At 41.9% G+C, this 26,772-nt stretch overlaps 1 pseudogene; it reads left to right on the top strand.

The window, feature by feature from the left end:
• The first annotated feature begins 22,212 nt into the window (after positions 1 to 22,212).
• On the top strand, positions 22,213 to 23,792 carry LOC110571004 (annotated as a pseudogene).
• The last annotated feature ends 2,980 nt before the right edge of the window (positions 23,793 to 26,772 follow it).

Here is a 26,772-nt window from a genome sequence, read left to right as displayed (position 1 = left end):
TGAGACCCTAAGGAGATTGGGGCCCTCTCGATGGTGTACTTTTGTAATTTATTTAGGGTGGCCCCAGGGCCTGAAACTGCTCCTTTTTCCCTTTATCTCCAACCTGATGCAAGTTTCCTGGAAGGCTTCCCAAGCACAGGGAAGGCCGTCCATATATTAATTCAAATGGGGAGAAACCTGATGTCCCAGGCGTGCAGTGAGCACGCAGGAGACCTAGGGGTAGCAGATCTGGCCATGGGAGGTTAGTCTTCTGACAAAACTTCGCTAAGGTTCCTTGAGGATGTGATTCATTTGCTCTACTTTCCCTGAACTTTGGGGCGGTAAGCGATGTGGAGCCTCCAGGTGATGTTGAGAGATTTGGTCAAGACCTGTCCAATGTCTGCCACAAATGCGGGCCCATTGTCACTATGGATTGTTGATGGCAGGCCAAACCGGGGCATGATCTCCCACAAGAGGATTTTAGCTACTTCCCAGCTTTGCTCTGTCCTAGTTGGGAAGGTTTTGACCCACCCAGAGTATGTGCATACTATTACTAGGAGATATCTGAACCACCTGCTCGGCTGCACATCTGTGAAGTCTACCTCTAGATCTTCGAAGGGGGTTGCTCCCATCCTCTGGACACCTGGCAGGGGCCGTGGTGCAGACCGAGCATTATTTTTAGCACTTGTTATGCATTTTTCACTCATTGCTCAGCACAGTGCTGGCTGCTGACTGATGTAGTAGTGCTTCTTGAGAAAGGCAGTTTTTCCCAGATGAGTGAGTTGGTGGTATTCCTTGACTAGATGCCCTCCAGTTGCTGTTGGAACAAAGATGTGCCTATCTGGCATCATCTACCATCCCTTTTCAGTCAGGGTGGCTCTCTCAGCCATGGCCCATTCCTTTTCCTTTTTAGTGTAACTGGGTGGAGGGACTTCTTCCAGAGGTGTTAGGGTCATGGTGAGGGAAGGGGCTCTGTCCATGTCCTCAGTGGCTGTGGTCTTGGCTGCCCATCTGCCAGATGATTTCCCTGCGCTACGGGGTTGTCTCCTTTCTTGTGTCCCTTACAGTGTAGGATTGTTACTTCCTTTGGAAGCCAGACGGCTTCAAGGAGTCTCAGTATCTCCTCCTGATAGGAGCTGATAGGAGCTGTAGGAGGGCCTTTGTGCCTTTTGTCCGGTCTTTTTGTGTGTCACTGGCGAGGAGGTGGTCATCCACATACTGGAGGAGGGTGCATCATGTGGCCTCTCTTGGGACGCTGGCGAGGTCTGCAGCCAGCACTTCCCCGAAGAGGGTTGGTGAGTTTTTAAACCCCTGCAGGAGGCACGTCCAAGTCAGTTGCTTCTGGGGTCCTGTATCAGGTTCAGACCACTCAAAAGCAAATAGTGGCTGGCTCTGGGAAGCTAAACGGAGGCAGAAGAAGGCATCCTTCAAATCTAGGCAAGTGAACCATCTGGCCAATCCTGGAATTTGGCTAAGAAGGGTGTATGGATTTGTGACCACTGGGTGCAGAGAGATAGTCACCTTGTTGATGGCCCGCAGGTCTTGAACTGGTCAGTATCCCCCTCCTGGCTTCTTGACTGGCAGGAGTGGGGTATTCCAGGCTGACTGGCACTCGACTAGAATACCTGCTTCTTTGAGTTTGGTCAGATGTTCTTGGATGCTGATCTTAGCTTCTTGTGGAAGGCCTTTTGCCTTGAGGTTGGGCTCCTGGGATCAGTTCAACAATGATAGAGGTCCAATTCTGGGCTAGTCCAGGTGGGTTGTCTTCAACCCATACTGAAGGGAAGGTAAGTCTGAACTCTGGCAGGCTGCTCGGTTGGGCCTGGGCACAGAATAGTCTCCATTATTCTTCCTTTGGTGTGGTAATTGCTAGTATTAGACACTCCGTCTCCTCTTGCCTTGGGTTCAATCAGAGGCTAGTGTGTCCTGTGGGCTCAAAGGTTATCTGAGCCCTAAGTTTGGAGAGTATGTCTCAGCACAGGAGAGGGATGGGGCAATCGGGCTGATAAAGGAATTCGTGTAGGACCTTGTGGCCCCCAAGTTAGCACTGGCGAGCCTGGCAAAAGGACTATTGTACCACCGGCGTCCCAGTGGCCCTTAGGATGGCTGCAGTCCTTTTGCTGAAAGTTGCCACTGGAGAGGTGACAACAGAGTGCTCGGCCCCTTTAATGGGATCAACCATTAAAGTCACTGGTTGCCCCCCCACCTTCATTTTGACCATGGGCTCATGGAGGCCAAGGAGGAAAGAGCCCGGTCGCCCTCAGTCTGAGTCCATTCCCTCAAGGCCTATGAGGTTCTCCTCTTGGGTTCTTCTTTGTAGCAGCTGGGCTTTTGAGCCTTTCCTTGGTTGGGACATTCATTTTTCCAATGCCCTTTCTCTTTACAATAGGCACATCGATCCCTTGCCAAGGGGGTTCTGGGCTTCCCCCTTTTTGGTGGTTGGAGTCTCCCCATCTTTGTGTTGTCCTTTTCTTTCAGGGCAGTGGCAAGGAGGCTGACATTCTTTTTCATCTTGTTGTCGGCTTCCGGTTTGGCTGCGACCTCCCTGTTCATGTAGACCTTATTGGCAATCTCTATTAGTTGGGTGATGTTCATTCTGGCAAAACCCTCTAGTTTTGAAGTTTTTTTCTGATGACTAGGGCAGCCTGAGCCACGAAGGAGGTGTTTACCATCTGTTGGCTTTCCTGTGCCTCGGGGTCAAATGGAGTGTATATCCTGTAAACTTTACATAGTCTTTCATAGTAGTCCCCCGGGGACTCCCAGGTTGTTGAGTGACAGAGGATACCTTAGTCATGTTCATGGGTTTCTTAGTTCCTGCCTGGATTCCCTGGAGGAGGGCCTCCTTGTACTGATGGATGCGGGCCTGTCCCTCAGTTGTGGTGAAGTTCCGGTGCGGCTGTATTAGCCCAGGCAGCAGGGTCAATGACTCCCGCTGGTGCGTGCTCTTCCAGGTACTGCCGTGCACCTTTCATTATTCCCCTCCTTTCCTCTGTGTTAAACAGTGTGTGGAGTAACTGTTGGCAGTCTTTCCAGGTGGTTGATGAATCTGAAAGAGGGATTCTATGAGGTATACCATGGCCTGTGGTTTGTCAGAGTAGGATGGGGTGTTATGTTTCCAGTTGAGGAGGTCGGTGGTGGTGAAGGGCTGATAATACATCAGGGAATGGCCAGGTTGGACCGTCCCATCTTCATCGTGCCTCTTGGGTTCCCATGTCTCTCATACCGGCATTTGGAGAGCGCTAGCACCCAGCCTGGAGTGCAGCCTGGCTGTTGGTCCTGGAGAAAGTGGATCTTTTGGGCCTGGGGGTGCCAGTGGATCCTCTCTGCCTGGGGGCACTGGTGTATCCTCTGGGCCTGGGGGTGCTGGTGAAACTGATGGCAGCAGAGTGTCTGGAGCTGAAGAGCCAGGTGTAGGTGGTCTTGGGGTACATACGGTAGGGACAGGTTTGGTTCATCCTTGGGATCTCCAGCTAGGATTCGTGGAGACTGGGGCTTTTGCTGATTTTCTTTAGGTCACTTGGATGAGACAATTAAGACTCTGGCCTGTCCCTGCCTATTGCAAGTGAATCGCACCCAGGGGGGGAGGGTCTGAGCAATTCCTAGCCAGGAGTCAATGTACAGAAACTGGTCAGGGTGTCTTGGTTCTCCTGTTATGACTCACCATACTCAACAGATCATTGGGACATCCAATGTAACTTCTGAAGGCCACCTGACATCAAAGGTGGGCCATTCCAATTCACATAAGGTTCTCAACTTGCTGGGGCTCATCCTGACTCCATAGTCTCCTGAAAACCCCTTCTTGAAATTTTTGATCACGGTCTCTAGAACCATAGGTTTACTCTGCCCTGACCCCATGGTGATGTTCCCATGTGCAGTGACGCAGAGACAGACAAGGGGCTGGGAGTGCCGCCCATGGTGAGGAGACCAATCAGATGCCTATCTGGCCATGTCCCGAAGGAGTTTAGGTGAGGCTTAGCCATAGCGGTCTCAGTGTTGTGACTTATGACTGGAAACTATTCCAATGCTGCCAAAGACTGTATGCCATTCACCACGGAATCACAGATGGACCCAGTCAGACTCCATAGGCTTTTGGGGACCTTAAGGGTGCCCTCCTCTGGAGTCACAGAATCAGTCCACTTGAGCAAGCTAGGTCGGACTGCACATTCACTCACACATTCACACTCCAGAAGTTATTACATTCCCTCCCTGGGAATTCCTACCTGGGAGACCTCTAAGAGCTCTCTGGGAGGTGATCAGGCTCCCCTTCCACCCCAATGGGGTGGGCCTGTCTGGGTCCTGGGGCCCCAGGCCTTACCAGAATCTGACATCAGGACCAGGTCCTCACCTGCCAAGTCTCCTCAAGTCTGGCAGGAACAGTGGAGCGGGGCCAGCCTGAGGCGACGGGGTCAGAGACTGCCAAAAATTAGGCAGGGCTCACCTTCTCCATTAGGATCCCTCATTCTGTCACCACCCCACCATTGCCCCAAACCGGTGGCAACAATGGGCCAGCACGGTTGGGTTTCCCTGTCACGGAACCAAATGTTACAGAACCTGGACTGGATCGCCCGACAGAAGAACCAAGCGACACCTGGAGATCTTGGAAGATAGGAGGTTTATTTAATGCTGGTGGGCTCAGAGGAGAGTGGTCTCCAAAGGTCTGAGCCCCCAGCACAAACAAAGGAGGCAATTTGTACATTCCGCATATTTGGCACTTTTGGCGCGTGCACAAAGGGGGGCAGGAAGAAGGACCCAGATTGGTGCGCGTGGGAAGCAGAGCAGGGAGAAGAACCCAGAAGAGCCCTGGGGCAAGGACTGGGACTCTCTCACTGGCTCAGTCAGCCATCTTAGGGCAGAGATTTTCCTTATCAGGTTATGGAGGGCATTTGTTGTGATGAGCAGTGGGTGTTATATGTAAACGATGGATCACTAAATTCTACACCTGAAAGTAATATTACAGTGTATGTTTATTAACTGGAATTTAAATAGAAACTTGAAAAAAATTTTAAAAAATTAAAAATGGTTGAAAACCCAGATGATGAAAAAGGATACACCATGCAGCATGAAGAAAAACAAGTCTTATGTAACTATATTAATATCAGATAAAATACATATTAAGGCAATAAGCCCTACTAGAAAGAAAAAGGGACATTTCAAATGAATGAAAAATAGCACAAGGACAGATAAAGAAAATTATGTCACTAAATTTCAAAATTAGCTTGGATAGATTCATAAGAAAACATAATTAACCAAAACTGACATATGAATAAATATAAGATCTGAATAGACCTAATCAGTATTAAATAAACTGAGTTAGTAAATTAAAATCTTCCCACACAGAAAATCCCAAGTCTAAGTGGCTTCACCAGAGAATCCTTCCAAACATAATAAAAATAAGCATAAAACACAAATTCTTCCAAATAATAAATTAAAAGATTAGATGTTACACACTAAAGGGTGTGTGGCAAAAGGTAAGACGTGTCCTCAAAAGAGTTGGCTATAATTTAGGAAGAGCATACTCAGCCTTACCCAAGTAATATGAATGAAATTTGTAGTTAAGCCTCAAAGGGGTTGCTACAGATAGATTTGTGTATTAGAGTATACTAAACCACTAAGTAAGTATTTAGACATATTCTAGTTTACTGTGACTCCATGTTGGTGTTCTATATTTGTGAAAGGTTTGTCTTCTTACACCATGGTGAGGTATCTCTTGGCTCAGACACATTAACCAATGGAAATTCAAAGGGGACACTGAGAAGAATCAGATCTTCAGGTTTGGGGGACTGAGGCTATCACCATGCCTCTGTAGCATACTCATATATTTAAATACTATATGCATTGTTTTTAAGAGAAAGCTTTCTCTCCTTTCACCACAAGTCTATCTACCATCTGTCACCATGCGATAATATTACAATGTCATTGACTATATTCCCTATGCTGCACCTTTTATATCCATGATTTATTCATTCCATAACTGAAAGACTGTATCTCCCACTCCCCTTCACCCATTTTGCTCATCCCCCACCTTCCTCGCCTCTGGCAAGTTTGTTCTTTGTATTTATAGGTCTGATCCTGCTTTTTATTTGTTTGTTTATTCATGTATTGTTTTTTTTTAATTCCACATATAAGTGAAATCATGTGGTATTTGTCTTTCTCTGTCTGATTTATTTTACTTAGCATAATACCCTCTAGGTCCAAGGGCAGGCCTTATTAAGGAGAATAAAATACTCTGGTTTATTTCAAAATGGTTACTTTTCTTCTCCCCCTGCTGGAAGCACAAGGGAATTTTTTTCAATCTTCATTGTGAGAGTCTGGTAGGACAGTTGAAGATAAAACTCACACTGAACTTCCACCAATTTGTCAATTACAGATTAGGTTTTCTACCCTGGTACTGGTTCCTGCAGAGGCTTCTGCTCTGGTATGCTGTGATTCTCTGTATTTGTCTGTCTCCAATCTTGGAACAGCAGTTTGTGCTGTGATCTCAATTCTTTCATGGATCTAGGAAAAGTTGTTCATTTTTAATTTGTTCAGCTTTTTTTTTTAATTAATTAATTTATTTATTTATTTTATTCTTATGTTAATCCCCATACATCATTAGTTTTAGATGAAGTGTTCCATGATTCATTGTTTGTGCATAACACCCAGTGCTCCATGCAGAATGTGCCCTCCTCAATACCCACCACCAGGCTAAACCATCCTCCCACCCCCCTCCCCTCTAGAACCCTCAGTTTGTTTTTCAGAGTCCATCGTCTCTCATGGTTCGTCTACCCCTCCGATTTCCCCTGCTTCATTCTTCCCCTCCCGCTACCTTCTTCTTCTTTTTTCTTCCTTAACATATATTGCATTATTTGTTTCAGAGGTACAGATCTGAGATTCAACAGTCTTGCACAATTCACAGCACTTACCAGAGCACATACCCTCCCCAGTGTCTATCACCCAGTCACCCCATCCCTCCCACCCCACCCCCCACTCCAGCAGCTTTTATCTTGTTATTAGAACTTTCATATACACATGCCAGACTAGAAATCAAAGGCTTCACAGCCTTTTTATGCCTTCATTATAGCACTCACCATCTACTATTGCAACCTGCTGTTTTTGTATTTATCTTCTCCAAAAGGATATGAGTTCTCGGTTGAGGAGGGAGTACATGTCTTATTCACCTTTGTGCCCCTACAAAATAAGCCAGAGTGTTCTCTTTGAGCTCTTGTTGAATAAATAAATAACATTTGTTTTATTTTATTTTATTATTATTATTTTTTAAGATTTTATTTATTTATCTGAGAGAGAGAATGGGAGACAGAGAGCATGAGAGGGAAAGGGTCAGAGGGAGAAGCAGACCCCCCGCTGAGCAGGGATCCTGATGTGGGACTCGATCCCGGGACTCCAGAATCATGACCTGAGCCGAAGGCAGTTGCTTAACCAACTGAGCCACCCAGGCGCCCCCTAACATTTGTTTTAATGAAATTTTAATTTCACTCACTCTATCTCATTATTTCTGAATTACTTTTGAATTCTAATTTTATGAACCAATCTATTAGTTACTAGTACTGGTTTTAGGTCATTCACATATTAAATAAGTGTATGTTTTCTGTGTTCATTTATTATTGGCATAAAATACTTCACAGAGCAGAGCTATGGGTGTCCATTACTGTGGGGCAAGAGCTCAAAGAAGGGAAATCTGGGAAAGTGGTATCAGAAGAGACTCTTGGAGTTAAATGGGATTTATTTAGATTTTCATAAGTGGAGCAGAAGAACAAGGACATCACTGGTGATGAAGGGAACAGGAGCAAAGGCTGAGAAGGTGAGCAGTCATTTCAGAGACAAAAAGACTGATCTGGCCTGGCCCACTTGGGGGTTTGATGTTGGGTATCAGGAATAGACTTTTGGAGATAGTGTTGGGTCTTTTCTTCATCTTCTCATTCTGCTTGTTCTCCATGATCTCTCTCTTTCCATCACAGTACTACCTGTTCTTCAAGGTACAGCCACATATCTCTTCTAGGAGCTCTCCCTTGTTCTCCCAAATCTCATGTAATATTCCTTCTTCTTAGAATTCCTGAAACAATTTGTAGCTGTCTTATGGCTCTTACTTTACTGTTTTCTTTGGTCAACAAATATTTACTGAACATCTTTCAATATTGCAGGCAATGTTCTGGGCATTGGAGTATGAATAGAGACATCTCACTTTATACTGATTTATTTGTCTTACTCCATACTAGTACGTCATGGGCAAGCTGTGTAGCAACTTTGAGACTAGATTCCTCACCTATAAAAATGGAGATAATAATACTTATATTTAGAGAGTTATTGTGCAGATTAAATGAAATTATATCTGTAAAGGACTTGGCACAGGGCTTGGCACATGACAGAAACCCAATGCATAGATGCTTCTCCCTCCTCATATCAAACTGAGAGAAGCAAGGGTCTGTCTCCTCTGGGGACTCTTCCAGGTCTAACAGGCTATGGTTCTACTTTACAGTTTACTAATTGTTCTGGCTTCTCTCTTTTCCTATCCCTTGTATTGTTTGCTTCCCCAGAGATCAGGATCTGCCACGCTGGTGGGTTCTCTCTCCTACCACATTCTTCCCAGTGCCTCCTCTAGACTCAGGCTTCCTCCACATGTGTTATGCTTTAACATTCTTTGAACTATTTTCTGTATTTGAGAAATATTTAAAAATTTTTTCAACTGCAGATGGTCTATATCATTTTAAAAATTTTATTGACTTATATCACTTTTAATTTCCTCTTTACTATTTTAATAGAATCTTATAATGGAAGGGAGAGAAATGTAGGAGTTTAGGCTGCCAATTTAAATAGAGAGATCAAGAGTTTTTGTTTGTTTTGCTTGTTTGGGGGGGTTGATTTTGGATGAGCTCTGTCTGAGGAGGGACCAGGACCTCAATGGATAACAATGATGAAAGAGATTACAAAAGGAAGTTAGGGAACTTACAAGAGAGGGAAATAAAACAAATAAAACAAATGATATCATATATTAGATAATGATATTAGATAATGAAGAGGTACATCAGTAGTGGTGAAGGAGAATTCCTTAATTCTATTATATCCCCTTTCCTCTCTTCCTCTTTCTCTCTCTCTGTCCTATTTTCCAGCCTAGTAGCCCAATTCAGCCCCTCTCAGGTAAATTAAACAATTCACAGCAACTTTGATGGTCAGCATTTACAGTTAAGAGGGAATACAAATTTCCAATTTAAAACAGCTACATTTGGGGCACATTTTGATTCTTGATTTCAGCTCAGGTCATGATCAAGCCGCGCATTGGGCTCCCTGCTCAGAGGAGAGTCTGCTTGAAATTCTTTCTCTCCCTCCCCTTTTCCCCTCCCCCCACTCAGGCAGTCTCTCTCTCTCTCAAATAAATAATCTTTAAAAAAATAAAAAATAAAAACAGCTATAATTATTCTCACTCCCACTGTTACTGTGACCTCTGTCTTTCCAATATAGCCTCTGTTTTGATTTTAAAATTATTAAAACATATTTATTTGTATTTATATATTATATTTATTTTAAATATATTCAAATTTTATGTTAATTTCAGAAACTACGTTCCATAATAAAATGAGAACATATTCAGCTCACCGTCTTATTTACAAATAAATGTTCCTACCGATGTTTATTTAATATTCCTGCAAAATTAAAAAAAAAAGAACTATTAGATTTCTGGTTCTGACCATGACACAATAATAGATATCAGAAATACCTTACTGACCAAGATGGCCCTAATGTTCCCCTCAGCTTGACCACACTTTGGGCAGTTTCTTCCTGACTGTAGTCTCCTAATCTCCCTTTTTTTAGAGCATTTACTTTAGAAATCTCAAAATTGCAGATTTTTTTTTTCTCTGCTTGCTTGAAGTGTAAATCTTCTCCCAGCTTCTTGTCAGTTTTACAACCTGGAATGTCTTTCTCAAGGACCTGGGAGATATCCTTGAATGGACAAAGAAAATGTGGTACATACATACAATGGAATATTTCAGCCATAAAAAAAAGAAGGAAATCTTGCCATTTGTGACATGGATGAACCTGGAGGACATTACACTAAGTGAAATAGGCCAGACACATAAAGACAAATACTGTATAATCTTACTTATTTGTGGAATCTAAAGAAGTCAAACTCAGAACCAGAGAGTAGAGTGGCTGATGCCAGGGACTGGTGGGGGGTTGAGTAATGGGGAGTGTTGGTTGAAGGGCATAAACTTTCAGTTACAAAGAGAATATTCTGGGGTTCTAGAGTTCAGCATGATGACTATGTTCTCATACACACACACACACACACACACACAAAGTAACTATGTGAGGTGATATATGTGTTAACTTACTTTATTGTAACAATCATTTCATAATAGAAATGTATATCAAATCATCATGTTAGAAACCTTAAATTTATGCAATTCTGTTTGTAAAACAAAAAGGATCTATGTAAAATTATGGATGTGTTAACTTGATTCACTTCACAAAGTATATGTATATTAAATCATCACAATGTACATCTTTTTTAAAAATCACATTGTACAACCTAAGTTTATAAAATTTTTCTTTACTAATCTAACCTCAATAAATCTGGAAAAAAATTGAAATGTAACCATCAAGAAAGATAGCATCCCTATCTCCCAGTTTCTGTAAGAGAGTAGGAGCCTTACTTCAATGTAAGTGACAATTAATGAACACAGATTTCTTAATCACATTGAACATCCTCCCCTTTAACAGCCTTCAGTACTTTTCTACTTAACTCATTCCAATGTTCAAAATTCCTCCTGCCTTCAGATTGGATGGAATTGAGTTCAATCTCTCCCTATTGCAATAACCTTGAACAAAGTCTGAATTTTCTGTGTAGCTCCAGCTACTGCAAATTTTATTTGACATTACCACAGCAAGCAACTATAAAACAAGACAAAACACATGAAGAGAATTTTTGCAGGCACTGGAAAACAGATAGAACAGGGCTATGATCCTTAAGAGAAGGGAAACACAGTTGAGCTCCACATTTACTCTACCTTTCCACCTGGAGCCCTTTCCAAACCATGTATTTTATTTCCCTAATACTGCTATAACAAGTTGCCACAAACTTAATGGATTAAAGCAACACAAATTTACTGACAGTTCTGGAGGCCAGAAATCAGAAATGGGTCTCACTGGGCTAAAACTGAAGTGTTAGAAAGGCTGCATTCCCTTTGGAGTCTCTAGGAGAATCTGTTTCCTTCCTTTTTCTAGCCTCTAAAGACTGCCCTTTTTCCCTGACTTGTGGCCCCATCCTCCATCTTCAAAGCCAGCATCTTCTATCTCTTTCTGACTTTCACCTTCTGTCCCTCCTTTCCACACTTGAAGGATACTTAATTACATTGGTCACAACTGGATAATGCAGGATATTCTCCTTAAAACATCCGATTATCAACTGTAATTCTATCTGCAAACCCCTTGCTATGTAACATAATGTGTTCACACATTCCAAGGATTCGTATAGGGACATCTGTTGCGAGTGCCATTATTCTGAATACCACACCAAGGCCCAAACAAAAATTAACCATCTTTCTGAGGAAAGGAAACACATAGTAATATAAGGTGACTTGGGTTACCATAACTTGGAAGATAGTAGTACCAGAGATGAAGGAGCTATGCAGGGAAGGTAAGTGTTGGAATGTTTGAATGTTTTGGTCTGAATGTTTTTTTTCTTCCAAAATTCATAGGTTTAAACCTAACCCCCAAGATGATGGTATTAGGAAGTGGGGTCTTTAGAAAGTGATTGGCTCATAAGGGTAGAACTCTCATGAATAAAATTAATGCCCGTATAAAAGAGGTCCTAGAGAGCTCCCTGGCCCCTTCCACCATGTAAGGATATAGAAGTCTGCTGTGTATGAAACTCAATTTATTATTTAAAAAAAATCTCTTGGGACACCTGAGTGGCTCAATCAGTTAAGTGTCTGCCTTCAGCTCAGGTAATGATCCCAGGGTCCTGGGGTGGAGTCCCGCATTAGGCTCCTTGCTCAGTGGGAAGCCTGCTTCTCCCTCTGCCTGCCACTCCCCCTGCTTGTGCTCTCTTTCTCTCTCTTTCTGACAAAAAGGTAAATAAATAAAATCTTTAAAAGAAAATCTTCCCAGAGAGAAATGTCCAGGCTCAGAAGGCTTATATGTGTGTGTGTCTGTGTGTGTGTGTGTGTGTGTGTCTGTGTGTCTGTGTCTGTGTCTGTGTCTATGTGTGAACCTTTATTGCTGCATCTGCCTTTCCTCTTAACAATTGTATCTTTCCATGATCTAGCCCTGGACTTTCCCCATATGTTCATCATTATATGCATTGTGCATGAATAATAATGAGTAAAAATACAAAAAAATAACAAAAATAATAATGATGACAAAAATGATTGATGCTGTGTCAGATTTCTCTGAAGGAAGAAAAGAAACTGTTATTTCTGAAGATAACATAGTTGGAGAACTGAAGGGCAAAATATATATTCAAACCAATTTATTAAGTTTCTATTTTAAGCCTTTAAGTGTAATACATACGAGTTGCTTAACACTTCTGAGTGACTACTAGCAAAGAGGTTTATGTATACATTTTTAATGGCATAAAAAATATGAATAGCATTGTGAATATTTGAAAGATGCTTCCTGCCTATACATATACTCAAGGCAAACTTGGCATTGACTTGCTACTTTATTGTCTATTAATATCCTCCAGGGAACACATTCATAAAAGTGTATGACTTCTTATTCTGAACTTATTCATCATCAGTAGGAGCTTCAACATTATCTGGATAGCCTGCTTTTAATTTTTTTGTGGTGAATCATTGTGATTACTTGACTTAAGTTGTTTCAAGACTCCAGAAATACACATGATCATTGTGCTTGTTTGTTTTCAGAATATCTTTGGAAAATAAAGTTCTGTTTTAGGGAAGCAGATTTTGCAGAGTACTGAGGGAGGCTATTTCTGTGCAGGCTCCTGCCTCTCTGACACTGGAAACAGCCTTCTTTCCCATTCTATGTCTTTGTTCTCCACCCTGCCAGAACAAACTCCCTTCATCTTTTAAAGCAATGGAGACTATATATTGGCTAATTGAATATTTTTAAAAAATAATTAAATAATAATAATAATAATAAACCAATGGAGAGGTCTTGCCTCCTAGCAGTGAGTTTATTGCCTGACTGGGCAGGGACTCTGGGGATTGGAGTAATAAGTGAGGGGAGAGAAGGCTGGTTCTCAATCAGTATTTGTCCTCTGGTCTGTGCATTTCTCACATAAACTTGCAGTTTATTCACTGTTCATTCATTCCTTTATTCCATCATCCAGGATTTTCTCTGTGCCTGCTTTGTGCCAGCTGCTGGGTTGAGGTTTGGCTTTTGACTTCTGGAATGATAAAGGAGTAGAGTTACTAAGGACTTTCATCTGTTCAGAAACAACTCCAGAGAACAGGAACTTTACATACCTGAACGTATTTCTCCCTCACAATAACCCTATGAGTTCAGTGATATTGTCATTTCCATTTACTAGATGAAAAAGCTGAAGTGACACTTGCCTATAGCAGCATCCAGGGAATAGATAAGACTCCACTTGCTCTATTTCCAGGTCCATGCTTCCCCCCTATGCTATGTTGTTGGCCTGGGGCTCCCTATCCTCTCCACATTAACCTCAGCCTAAGATGATCTTCAAACACACTCTCTACACCTGGGTTTCTAATTGGGACTTTTACCAATTGGGAACCTCTAGTACCAAATCAATTTTCAAGTATTTGTGGAGAACCCATTCTTTCAGTCAATAGGGCAGGGTCTTCACCCAGATTTCTCTACTTCTCCTCCTCTCACATGATGTTCAGATCCCATACCCTGGTCACTGTTAAGGTGGATGTTTCCTGTTTATTAAAAACCCTTTCAAAATGTGGTACCCAAAATGTTCTGATGAACATCAAGCATAGTGGGGCTATTAGCAGTCTTGACCTGGGCATCATTTTTTCCATAAAGCCTAAGATTGCATTTGTAAAAAAAAAAAAAAAAAAAGGATAGTAGTTCTTCTGCCCATCTCCCTTTACAGCTACCCTCACACCACACATACATACCACACAAACACACACACTCTAGGAAGAAGAATTGCTAACTTGATTGCAATAGTTGGTCTGAAAAGTAATGGCCTTGGTTCAAATTCTGGTTTCACTACTTGGTAACCATGTAACCTTGGGCAAGTCACTTAACCTCACCATCTATAAAAGGAGAATAAAAGTGGAATCTGCCTCAAAGAATGATTGTGAGGACTGAAGGACATAGCACAGAGTGCTTTGCTCACAGTGGAATATAACAGGGCCTCTTTTAGTGGCAATCAGAGATCCATGTGATAAAAGCATGTAACATGCTCTTCTGCCTCTTTTTTCTGCTCCATGGGGGCAGGATAAGTCATCCCTTTCTCTTGTTTTTCCTTTTTCCCTATGCATGAAGCTTGGTAAGAAGTTTGAGACAGGATCTGCTGTGCCAACCAAACCAATTCTTTCCCTCAGTTTCCTCTCCATTTTGGAAGATGCTATTTTGATTGTACCTGAAATTTAATTTATAGACATGACTAAGTGACAACACGAAGAAGTCAATGCCATTGAAAATAGTTGTATTACTCAAAATTCCCAAGAGTAGAGGGCATGCCACACCACACAAAAACACACAGGGAAGTATCAAGGTCAATCAGAAGACAGAAAAAGTGAGGGGAAAACATGCCTCAGAGCCTTTATTACAGCTTCCTGGGAAGAAATGCATGAGGCAAGACAGGCAAATTTGAAGAAATTTAGGATTGGGTAATTTGAAAAATTTTGGCAAACTTTGGACTATAGGAGTGGTCTCTAGTTGTTCTCCAGTACTTGCCCCTTGGGTGATTTAGGGCATGGAAAATACTGTCTTTGAATGCAAGTTAGGTAAAGAATGTAGTTGTGTAAATGAGTTTTGGATTGGTTAGTTTGCATATGAAAGGTGTGCTAAAGACAATTTGTTTGCTATCTCTAGGAATTTGCTAACTCTGGGAAGTATGGGTCATTCAGGATTAGCAACCTCTATAGATGGTCAAAACAGCATGAAATATAGAAAAGAATGCATGGGATTAATACACAAGGAAAGAAAGATATGGCCAAGAAATTCATGCATTTCTGGGCTCCAGCCCATACCATATGTCCAAATGATCCCTAATATACTGTTGCTATCTAGTTTATCAGTATGGGTGATACATGGCCTACAGTGTTAGATTGCCTTGGTTCAAATACCTACTCTGCCATTATTAGCTGTGTGATTTTTGGATGTCAACTTTATTTCTCCTGCCTCAGTTCATCCATAAAATGGGCATATCAATAACACCTAACTCTATGGGTGTAAGGATTTAGTAGATTGCCATATGTAAAGTACTTAGAGAAGTATTGGCACAGTATGTTGTAATCTTGAAGATATCAAACAGGATCTGAGCAGAGCTCCAGTAGGGACAAGTGAGAGTAGGCTGATGATGCAGGCTGGCCTGGTTTGAGGGCATAAAGCAGGTCCCACAGTACTAGCCAAAAGGGTTCTTGGCTTCACACAGAAGTCAAATGCAGGCTGAGAGGAAGTGATAACAGAGTTTATTGAAGACATAGAGAAAGTGTAGATACCGAGTGTCTGGGAGACTCAGAAAAGAAAGAAGAGTGAGTCTCATTTTTGCTTGGGGTCTGGGATTTTATTGAGGGTTGTGGTCCACTGCATGTGTCTTCTCAGGCATCCAGGAACAAAGACAAGTGTTTGGGTGTCCTCTATACGTCACTTATGCCCTCACGCCAAGGGTCTTGGTGAGTCCCTGGTCACGACAACTCCACCTGGTCACTCCTTAGATGTTATCTATTGTACTGGAAGACTCCAAAGAAATCATTATCTCCTTGACCTTTACAAGGACACATATCTGTTCTATAAGGCACATGTAAGGCAGGGGTATAGATCCTAGCAAGAATGGAAACAGCAAAAGGAGTAAAAAAAAAAAAAAAAAAAAGTTTTTCATGGGGTCCCTCTAGTTGCCCTGTCTCACTGAGATGTGGATCACACTTAACTATTTTCTGGGCTGTGAGAAGTCTCTGCAGCTACCTGAAGAGCCCTGGGTGAAGAGCCTGGGAAGGTCTGGAGACAGATGTGAAAGGGGAATACAAGGATGGGGCTGAGGGTGGGGACAAAAAGATCGCCAATGAATACAAACAATGATATTTTCAGAGGCTGCTCTTAAGTTAAATGGTTGTGAGGCTTCTTTATTTTAGGGTATTTGTAAGTGCTGTTTTATGGTTCCTGGAGATGTCAGGATGCTGCTTAGACAGCAGATCAGAATTTCATCAGAACCTTCAATAGTGATCATGTAAATTCCTGATAGACTTGGAGGAGGACAGTCAGCAGGATCTCACAGGAGGTGGATTCATAATCCCATAAATGTGTAGAGCAACATCATCCTCTAGGATCCTGGGGTCTTTCCTCTGCCTTGTCCAGTTAGCCTTGTAATCAAGAACTTGAAGAAAAGCTGAGGACTTACCCTTGGCATTTCCACTGATTACCCCAGCACCCATTCCTAAATGATTCCAGAAAATCCAATTTCTGATTGACTTTTTTCTGTTTTTCAGTGATCTTTACTCACTGGACCCAAACCCTTGACTCTAAATTTACCCCATCCACTCCCACCCCAAGCTCACTGTTCTTCCTTACCTCTCTCTCAATAGTTTGGTCCTTGTTCTTTGGCAGGGCTTTGGCATCTACCATTGTCTGCAAAGGGCTAATCCCTCACATCCTCAAGCCTCCCTAACCCTCTCCAGCCACCCATCAATGAGGAGCACTCAGTCGGCTTTACCAAACATGTGGGTGACATGCGAGGGGCGTAAATACTTTATACAAAGGCAGAATATATATTAATATCTATATACACTATCCATTGGTACAACAAACCCAGAATAAGGGAATTAAGTTTAAAAGGAATAAATAGAAAATCCTTCATTTGTATACAAAACAGGTATAATATGGGAAGTGGGAAAACTTCAGTACAATACATACATAATGGTGAAAAAGGCCTAAGGATTTTAGCTGTGTGGAGTGATCCAGCAGAGACTTCTTGCCCTCATTAACATCTCTCACCCACAGACTTTGATGTTCTTGCCTTTCTTCTCTCTTCTGAGTGAGAGTGAGAGAAAATGAGAGAGAGATTTATCTCATTTTGCATCTGGGAAGAAGGAGGCTTAAAGAAATGCATCTCCTTTAAGGTTATATTGCTATTTGGTCCACGCTTGTAAAAAGGAAGTGAAATGGTTAATAATTCATATAATTAACAATAAAACACTTTTTTTTTTTCTTAACGAACTGAATATTTTAGATCAACTACTGGGTAATTGCAAATAATCTTCATTCAATGTGTCAGTGGAGATCCTATGGTTATGTCAACAGTTTTAATATTTGTTTAGGAAATTTATGTTTTATTATTTGTTACCTCTTCGTTCCATCTAAAAAGCAAAATATATGATTTGAAAGAGAAAAAAGGAAGCAAAGACTTAAATCTTATGATAGGAAAAATGTGGTTTTCTTTTGAGTTATTAAATAAGCACAATATATTAGAAAGTCTTTCCAATTTTTTTAGTCTTGTTAGAAGCAATTTTGGGTACTTGAAAGAAAAGATAAAAAATTGGGGTGTAATTAAAAAGCACATTTTGAGAGTGATTTACTTTCATTTTGGGTGATTAAACATCACACATTTTGAAGGTGCTTTACTTGTGCAAGAGGCAGACTTCTGGAGGTTCAGAGTCACTCAGACAAATTATCGTGCTGGCACCGCATCTTGGAAATGTGATTCCAGAGTGCCTGAGCCAGGGCAGGGGAACCTGTGTTCCCTGACACATTCTTGATACCCATTCTTATCTTTTTAAAGATTTTATTTATTTATTTGGCAGATAGAGAAAGAGCACAAGCAGGGGGAGCAGCAGAGAGAGAGAGGGAGAAGTAGGTTCCCCACTGAGCAGGGAGCCTGATGCAGGGCTTGATCCCAGGACCCTGGGATCATGACCTGAGCTGAAGGCAGACACTTAACTGACTGAGCCACCCAGGTGCCCCAATACCCATTCTTAGACACCTCTCTCAGAGAAGAAATCCATCACTGTTCTCACAGAAAAGCACATCACAACTTCTCTTCCACCAAAGTTGTTGGGAACTCATTTCTCAACATATTAGTGAGAATCTCTCACTGTCCCCTTTTCTGAATGGCAGTGCCTCTCACTCAATTTTCCATTTATGCTAATCTATACTGACATGCAAATAAATGCACCATCTTATCTCATAAAACACATTTCTTCCGAGAGTCACAAAGCATTATGCTGATTCATTTGCATAATAAGCTGCCAAAAATGTGGAAAACTATATATTAGTCCCTTCAACAGATACATCAGAAGATGCCTGGAACAAGCGAAACCCTTGGGTCATTAATATGGACATCCCATTCACAGAGGATGCAGCTTCCAATACAATACTTGGACCCAGTAGATGGTGCCACATTTTCTAAAATGTCTTGTCCTGAGAGGTTCCGGGGCACCTCTATTTTCTTCTCTAGGGTCCTGGTGGGCCCCAAAGAGGACAGGGCAGGGGAAAAGGGCGTGCATCAGCCAGACAAAAGGTGCTTACAGGACACTGACCCTGAACCAGGTTCATACATGGAGGGGAGAGGCAGCAGTGAGTGATAGGAAAGCTCAGGCTTCCCCTGGCCAGACTAAAAGTGTCTTCCTTTTTATTCCTGATGGTTTGTCCATATTCTGGTCAAAAGGCCAGAAAGGTATTCTTCAAAGTGTCATAAAGAACTTTGGTGAGAAAAACAGGAGAAAATTGTTACTGATATGAAAAGTAAAAGCTTGGATCTAAGAAGGGAGGAAAGAAAGAAGAGGATACTACTAGTGTCAGACTATACTTAGGAAAAGAGAGGTCTGAGAAGAGAGAGGGAGGGCTGCTGCCTGGGAGGAGCTGACAGTGGAGTGAGAGGGATGGAGTGCACTAGGAAAGAGAGGGACCTTGAAGAGGTACCTGGAAGCCCATGTCCAGACTGAAGGAGGGAGAAATCTTCATGTCATCTGGGTCTTGGACTGGCCCCAACTAATGATCTATGTTGCCTGTGAGCCCAAACTTGGAGATAAGGGCTGCTGAGCTCAGCTCTTGGACTTTACAGGTCCTCAGAATTATAGGTGTAGGGAACTCACTTGCAACAGCAGAGGTTTTCCTCCTCATCTGGGAAACAAAACAACTAAACAAAAACACAAACAAACAAGCAAAAACCTAGTAAGGCTGTAGGTCAAACTTAGCTCCTCCAAGGCCTTGTAAGGAGAGTCTTCCTACGAGGACAGCTGGATCACACGGGACCTTCTAGCTTCCCCAGAGACATATGTTCTCTTTGAGGATCTCTCACCATTTGTTTTTATTGCCCCCACCCTGACTTTAGGTAATGTTGTCCTTCATTTACTGGTCAGGGTCATGCTTAGACACCTGAGACCCAGGTGAAGCTTTTGAATCTGAGCTACATCCCACAAGAATTATAATGTGTTAGCCCTGTAAAACTCATTTATCGGGTTACCTCATAGCTTTCCAACTCAACTTCTCAGAGAATGTTCCTGTCCACACCAGGAGAAGTAAAACTCAGCACCTCACAGGGCTGCTTTTACTTGTACCATGTGCCTCAATGGACCATGTGTATGATTCAAGAATTGCTAAGAAGACTATGTTTTAAAATCAAAACATCTCCTTTATTCATGATCTTAGTGAGAATGGATGTTATTATGATGGCATTTTGACCAGCAGGTATAGGAATACACAATTCCTATCTTGTTTTACCAACCCTCCACCCCATGTTATTTCCAAGGCAATGTATAGATAATGATACAAGTAAATCAAAGTAACTTATTATTAGTTAGGGCTTTGCCTCCAAGCCAAATTTCAAGGTCTATTAAACTAGTTTTTACCCTCTGGAGAATTATCTTTGTTTAGTCTTGGGGCATATTAGAGCATAGAATCAAATAACCTTCACCCATACACATCTTCAGACCTTATAACTAGCCAGTGCTCACCACTGGAGAAAAAAAATAAAATGTCACGGCTGAGCTATTAATCATATGTCTGGTTGTCATTTAGAGGAAGAGAAAACAGCCAAAGAGAGGAGGAGCTGGTTGGTCCTTGAGCACTTACCACTTAAGCCACGTGGGTAGGTGAGAAAGAAATCAGGGGCCACACCTACCTCTGTGACTTCTGGAAACTCTACATCTAGACAGACTACCCAATCACTGACTTAGAGTAAGTGTTCTAAAGTGTGGTCTGGCCTCAAGCTCACATTGGCCTCAGTGAGAACCTGTTAGACATGCAAGTTCTCAGGCCCCACCCCAGGCATACAAGATCAGACACTCTGGGGGTGGGGCCTGAGATCTGTATTTTAAAGATCTATCCCCCCCAGGCAGATGCTATGCAGATGAAATCTGGGAACTCTAAGCCAGTTGGGCTTAGAGCTGGGATTGTCCTGCTCTTCATTCTGACTCATCTTGAGCTGTATAACATTTGCTGAGATTAGAACAGAATGTGAGAAAAAGGGAGAGATGGAAGTGGTCAAGCTCCTCTTAGAGGTGGACTCATACTAGCATTGATGCTTAAAATTCCACTGTGGGACCACTCCTCTTGATTACAGTATAGGGCCTCAGCTAAGTTATCAAGTTGCTATTCTCACTCATTACTCAAGCTTGGACCCATCACTGAGAATGGCTATTTGTCATCTTAGAAATTAGAAAGACTAAGGAAAGCCTGACACATAAATTCCTATCAGAGGGATGGGAAGATGTTGCTGAGGAGATAGGAAATGTAGGGATGCAGAAGTGAGCACATATCTAGAGAATGTAAAAGAAAGATCTCAACCCTGCTGGCTTTGCAATGGCCCCTGGAGCATTCTTCCAAGAAGCATTTTTAGGCTGGGTAGGAAATGTCATCTAGTCATACATCAAAAACCTCCTCTAATCACTTCTTTAAGCAAAATCAGGCCCTGTGAACAGGGGTATGTAGTAGACATATTTCTTAGGCCCTGGAGCTCCTTTTATAAAGGATACATAAAACCAAATTGTCCTTATTTAATGTATGACTGAACATACTATGGGAATTTGTACATTGTAAGCAGAGAATATCATTTAAGTCTTTTCAGTTGTAGATAACAAAAAGACTTTGGAAAGATATAGGGGAACTCATATAATGAAAAATCCAGAGACCTGGATTCATAAAGCATAAGAATAAGAGGAGTGGTCCCAGTAATATGGGTCTCAGGAGCCAACGACCATATCTTCAAGGTATTCTATATTCACAACATATAAACTCCAATTATTTCAAGCTCTAGGTTCAAATTTTAGGGTAAGAATATCTGCTTGGCCAGATTTGCTCACATGCTCATTACTTGGCTGAAAAGGGTGAGGTTTCTTTTCTTGGCTGAAAGATGATGAAGGTTCTGGATAAAGGTTCTTTTCCCAAAACAAAATCAGGAGCTATTATACCAAGTGTTGGCTATATACTGTGTGGAGGAGCCTCAAGCTGCATGGGCTGAGCCAGCAGTACCTGCATTCTGTGCATCTTGTCCCTGATTTTTTTATTGTGTGGAACTTGTTATCAACACTAATAACAGCCACAGGATCAGAAAAGTGTACAGGAGCTAAGAGTTTATCTACCTACCCCAGCAGTATCCAAGTATATGAGAGGGTTCAGAGATTATCAAAAGCAGCAATTGCCGGGCGCCTGGGTGGCTCAGTTGATTAAGCGACTGCCTTCGGCTCAGGTCATGATACTGGAGTCACGGGATCGAGTCCTGCATCGGGCTCCCTGCTCAGCGGGGAGTCTCCTTCTCCCTCTGACCCTCCTCCCTCTCATGCTCTCTATCTCTCATTCTCTCTCAAATAAATAAATAAAATCTTTAAAAAAAAAAAAAGCAGCAATTGCCAACTCTCCGAGGAGACTCAGAAGTTGTCCACAGCAGTGGTCCCCAACTCTCTAAGGGGCTCAGAGGTTATCTGTACCAGCGTTCCTAACTATCGAGGAATCAAGTTTTGCTTGTTTGTATGTTTATATTAATTCCCAATCTGTTGTGGACTGTAAAATACCATAAACATTTTTTAAGAAGAAAAAGATAACACCAAAAGAAGCAAAAGAGTAAGAAGAAAGCAAAACCAAAATAAAAGAAAATATAAAGAAATATTTGAAAAATAGTAGGCAATAGACTTCGCGTGCATGGCCCTGCTGCCCCATGCCCTGAGCACCAGCACCTGGCCCAAGCTAGCGGCGGGCAGCGCGCGCCTTCCCCCGCTTTCCACTGCCTCTGCCAGGGCCCACCCACGCCCTCTCTGGTTCCATGACGTGCAGGCCAGAGCCTCAGCCACAGTGCCCTCCGCCCGCCGCCGTCATCGTGGCCTCTTAAGACTACCTGGTAATGGGGGCTGCTCGGGCTGTCTGGCCAGTGCACGCAGGGTGGCAGAGCTGGGTGCTAGGGCCGCCATGGTGGAGAGCCACAAGCTGGGCAGCACATGCGTGAATGTTGGATGTGTACCCAAAAAGGTAATGTGGAACACAACTGTCCACTCTGAATTCATGCACGATCATGTTGATTACGGCTTTCAAAGTTGTAAGAGTAAATTCAATTGGCACGTTATAAAGGAAAAGCATGATGCCTATGTGAGCTGCCTGAATACCATCTATCAAAATAATCTAACCAAGTCCCATATAGAAATCATCCAGGGCCTCGCATCATTCACGTGTGATCTCGAGCCCACAGTAGAGGTCAATGGGAACAAATACACTGCTTCTTGCATCCTGATTGCCATAGGTGGCTTGCCCTCATGTCCTCAGGAGAGCCAGATCCCCGGTGCCAACCTAGGAATAACCAGTGATGGATTTTCCCAATTGGAAGAATTGCCTGGCTGCAGTGTCATTGTTGGTGCAGGCTACATTGTGGTAGCGATAGCTGGGATTCTTTCTGCTCTGGGTTCAAAGACATCACTAATGATACCAGCTTGATAAGGTACTTAGAAATTTTGATTCAATTATCAGTTCAAACTGCACTGAAGAGCTGGAGAATTCTGGCATAGAGGTCCTGAAGTACTCACAGGTCAAGGAAGTTAAAAAGACTTCCTCAGGCTTGGAACTGTGCATGATTACTTAAGTTCCTGGTAGGAAACCCATCTTGACCACAATTCCAGATGTTGACTGCCTGCTATGGGCCATTGGGTGGGACCCAAACTCCAGTGGAGTCTGAATTTAAACAAAGTGGGGATTCAAACCGATGACAAAGGTCATATCATAGTAGATGAATTCCAGAATACCAGCGTAAAAGGCATCTATGCAGTTGGGGACATGTGTAGAAAAGCTCTTCTTACTCCAGGTGCCATAGCTGCTGGCTGAAAACTTGCCCATAGACTTTTGGAATGCAAAGAATATTCCAAATTAGACTATGACAACTTCCCCACAGTCATCTTCAGCCACCCCCCCCCCCCCCCGCCCTCCTGTTTGGGATAGTGGGACTCACAGAAGATGAGGCCATTTATAAATATTGAAAAGAAAATGTGAAGACCTATTCAACCACCTTTACCCCAATATATCACGTGGTTACCAAAAAGAAAACAAAATGTGTGATGAAAATGGTTTGTGCCACCACAGAGGAAAAGGTGGTTGGGATCCATACACAAGGAATCGGGTGTGATGAAATGCTGCAGGGTTTTGCTGTTGCAGTTAAAATGGGAGCAACAAAAGCTGACTTTGACAACATGGTTGCTATTCACCCTACCTCTTCAGAAGGACTGGTCATGCTTTGTTGAAAACCCAGAGACTCTTATGGAGGGCAGCTGGACCAGGAGACCCAAAAAGAATCAAGTTACCATGTTTACTTACCGTTCCCATTTTACTGTAATCAGGAAATTCTGATAGCGGAAATTTTCAGTGCATAATAGGACTTATTTATGTAATTAGAAAGTTGTTTTGTCATCCGGGGTTAATTTTCATTTGATTGCACCTCACAGTAATCAATATTTTAAAGTTGGGTTTTCTTTTCTTTCTTTTTTTTATTTATAAACAGCTCTGTGCTAGCTGGTTTTTTATTTTGTTCTGTTTTGTTTTTGTTTGAGCCTCATCCCAGCTATAAAACTATATGAAGTACAGTTAATTAAGGTGCTTGAATGAGTATCACTTGCTAATTTTTATAGGCTCTGTATATTGCAAAGTTGCTTCAGAGATGTGACCTTTCTCCAAAAGTGTTTAACATGAGAAACCCGCCTTCCCTATTTTATTTCTTTTCCTTTAAATGATTAAAAATAATGTTCCTTTTATGAGGTGAAGTACATCAAACTTGGGAAAGATTTACACAAGTGAGGGACATTTTGGAAGTGATTTCTGCTTTCAGAAGGAGAGGAATTCAAAGTCTCTTTCTCTGCTGAGAGATCATAGTTCAATGAATGATTTCAAGTTTTTTATGTGTTCTTGTCATTTTTTTCCTGAAAACTATTTCCAAAAATCTGAAAATAAAATCATAGCCTTTTCTTCTTACAAAAAAAAATAATAACAGATAATAAAGAGGAAATTATCCTGATCACTTGGATAGAGCAGCAGTGTCAAATTGTTATAAAGTTTCTAAATGCTTATTCCGATTTTCAGTATTTATCTACTCTAATGATAATAATAACAGTGATTTTGACCACCAGTTCTCAACTTTAACCACATATTGGAATTACCTGAGGTGATTTAAAAAATATTAAAGTATGAGTACCCTCAGACTCCAAAGAAGACATACAAATGGATAACAGACATGTGAAAAAATGTACATCGTCATTAGCCATCAGGGAAATTCAAATCAAACCACATTGAGATGCCACCTTACACCAGTTAGAACGGCAAAAATTGACAAGGTAAGAAACAAGTGTTGGAGAGGTTGTGGAAAAAGGGGAACCCTCTTACAATGTTGGTGGGAATGCAAGTTGGTATACAGCCACTTTGGAAAACAGTGTGGAGGTTCCACAAAAAGTTAAAAATAGAGCTACCCTATGACCCAGCAATTGCACTGCTGGGCATTTACCTCAAAGATACAGATACAGTGAAAAGAAGGGCCACATGCATCCCAGTGTTCATAGCAGCAATGTCCGCAATAGCCAAACTGTGGAAAGAGCCGAGATGCCCTTCAACAGAAAAATGGATAAAGAAGATGTGGTCCATATACATAATGGAGTATTTTTTTTAAAGATTTTATTTATTTATTTGACAGAGAGAGAGAGATAGCAAGAGCAGGAACACAAGCAGGGGGGAGTGTTAGAGGGAGAAGCAGCCTTCCTGCCAAGCAGGGAGCCTGATGTGGAGCTCGATTCCAGGACCCTGGGATCATGACCTGAGCCACAGGCAGATGCTTATTGACTGAGCCACCCAAGCATCCTATACAATGGAATATTACTCAGCCATCAGAAAGGTTGAATACCCAACTTTTACATCAACATGGATGGAACTGGAGGAGATTATGCTAAGTGAAATAAGTCAAGCAGTCAATTATCATATCGTTTCACTTATCTGTGGAACATAAGGAATAACATGGAGGACATTAGGAGAAGAAAGGGAAAAATGAAGAGGGGGAGATAACCATAAGAGACTATGGACTCTGAGAAACAAACTGAGGGTTTTAGAGGGAAGGGGTGTGGGGGTATGGGTTAGCCCAGTGATGGGTATTAAGGAGGGCATGTATTTCCATGGAGCACTGGGTGTTGTACACAAACAATGAATCATGGAACACTACATCAAAAACTAATGATGTACTGTATGGTGACTAACATAACATAATAAAAAAATAAATAAAAAATAAATAAATAAAATGTAAATGGAGCAAACAAAAAAAAAATGAGTCCCCTCAGAGATTTTGATTTAATTAGTCTGTAGTGAGACCTGTAGATTAACATTTTCCATTTTTTATTTAAATTCAATTAATTAACATATAATGTTTTATTGGTTTCAGAGATAGTGGTCAGTGATTCATCAGTATTATATAATACCCATTGCTCATTCCCCCACTTCCCTCCGTTCCAGCAACCCTCAGTTTGTTTCCTATAGTTAAGAGTCTCTCATGGTTTTTCTCCCTCTCTGATGACTTCCCATTCAGTTTTCCCTCTCTTCCCCTATAATACTCTGTGCTGTTTCTTTATTCCACATATAAGTGAAACCATATAATTGTCTTTCTCTGATTGACATATTTCACTGAGCAAAATGCCCTCCAGTTCCAACCACTTCAATGTAAATGGTAAGTATTCATCCTTTCTGATGGCTGAGTAATATTCTATTGTATATACATACCACATCTTCTTTATCCATTCAACTGTTAATGGACATCTCAGCTCTTTCCACAGTTTAGCTATTGTGGACATTGCTGCTATGAACATTGGCATGCAGGTGCCCCTTTGGATCACTACATTTGTATCTTTGGGGTAAATATCCAGTAGTGCAATTGCTGGGTCATAGGATAGCTCTATTTTTAACTTCTTGAGGAACCTCCATACTGTTTTCCAGAGTGGCTATACCAGCTTTCATTCCCACCAACAATGTGAGAGGATTCCCCTTTCTCCACATTCTCATGAACATCTGTCATTTCCCGACTTGTTAATTTTAACCATTCTGACTGGTGTGAGGTGGTATCTAATTGTGGTCTTGATTTGTACTTCCCTGATGCCAAGTGATGTGGAACATTTTTTTATATGTCTGTTGGCCATTTGTATGTCTTCTTTGGAGAAGTGTCTGTTCATGTCTTCTGCCCATTTCTTGATTGGATTA

This window comes from Neomonachus schauinslandi, chromosome 11, assembly GCF_002201575.2.
Source record: "Neomonachus schauinslandi chromosome 11, ASM220157v2, whole genome shotgun sequence".
Taxonomy (NCBI): Eukaryota; Metazoa; Chordata; class Mammalia; order Carnivora; family Phocidae; genus Neomonachus; species Neomonachus schauinslandi.
The sequence above is the reverse complement of the archived record's forward strand: the minus strand, read 5'-3'. Positions and strand labels throughout refer to the sequence as shown.